The 1,191-nt window shown below is 38.3% G+C and overlaps 1 protein-coding gene across 1 annotated transcript in view; it reads right to left on the bottom strand.

The window, feature by feature from the left end:
- The window catches only part of hhatla (hedgehog acyltransferase like, a), a 29,481-nt gene extending 28,782 nt beyond the window's left edge, over positions 1-699 (bottom strand). The window contains exon 1 of the mRNA XM_008334226.3: positions 226-699. The gene's annotated coding sequence lies outside the window, so the exon portion shown is untranslated. The remainder of the gene's footprint in view (positions 1-225) is intronic.
- Between the last annotated feature and the right edge of the window lie 492 nt (positions 700-1,191).

Raw genomic sequence — 1,191 nt, 5'->3', positions numbered from 1 at the left:
TCACCAATAATAGTGCGATGCAAATAGGTAAAAAAAAAAAAAGTAAGTCAGTTGGATGGATTGCTCCATGTGTGTGTGTGTCTTTGTATTCTGAAGAAAATGCATTTGGACAAACGAGATGTGTTACCATGGTTAAGAAGGAGCTCGTCCTGCATAGAAATGCGGCTCTTCGCTTAACTCTTTGTGCACAAGCAAGTAAACAAGACAAGACTTGATTCCACTAACCTGGTATCTTGACTCTGGCAGGAGGAGGGCCGCAGTGTGTCCAGCCCAACTCTTCAGCACAGACAATAAATAAAATAAAGAAGGGGGAGCGGCGGTGGTTCCGGCAGCTTTTTTCCTAATTCATCTGTCTTGTAAGGGGGGCTTTGCAGCTGGCGCTGCCTGCAATCACCGGCACCAGCCAGTCAGGATGTTACAGGCTCACCCAGAGGAGGAGTAGGAGTAGGAGAAGGAGAAGGTAGGTAGAGAGAAGTGGATATTTTTATCCTTCCTTCCGAGTCCACAATGGTGAGGGGTGCTCCACCAAGCGCGGTCCATTCGATTTTTTTTTTTTTTTAGGAGAGTATACAAAGACAAAAGAAGAAAATAAAAAAAAAAACACTTAACTAGACTAGTGGTTCCTAAATTTTGGAAGACACTGTTAGTATGGACTTCCAGTTTAGTTGACACATTCCACTAACTTAAATTGGGGAACTGGGGGAGGGGGGCAGCGGGTGATATATTTTGGGCTTGCCAAAAAAAATCTGCAGACATTTAAAACCATTTTAATTAAAATATATATGAAATAATTCAAATTTTTTTAAATATATTGCATATTATACCTATTATACATATATTGTATATGTGAGTCCTTAGAACATTTTAGTTAGTTACAGTTACAGTTGTGTACTTATGTAAATCCTGGTCAATGTCAAATTACTATTTTAGTATTCGTAATTGGTCTGGACACTAGATGGCGGTTTTGTCTACTTTACAGTAAAAAAGTGTTTACCAAACAACAGACCAATTTTTTGAAGTATGAAAGAATTGAACAAAATAGTGATATAATTGAATTAAAAACATTTTAAGAGAGGGAGAGGTATTTGTTTTAGCTAGGCTACTAATAGAGACCTATAATGTGTTGCGAGGTGATCGCAGATTTAAAGTTTGCATTGTTCTCATTATTCAATATGTTTTCAGGTGTTGGGC

This window comes from Cynoglossus semilaevis, chromosome 20 (assembly GCF_000523025.1).
Source record: "Cynoglossus semilaevis isolate Cse_v1.0 chromosome 20, Cse_v1.0, whole genome shotgun sequence".
Lineage (NCBI taxonomy): Eukaryota > Metazoa > Chordata > Actinopteri > Pleuronectiformes > Cynoglossidae > Cynoglossus > Cynoglossus semilaevis.
Note: the sequence above shows the minus strand (reverse complement) of the source record. Positions and strands in the feature narration are given on the sequence as shown.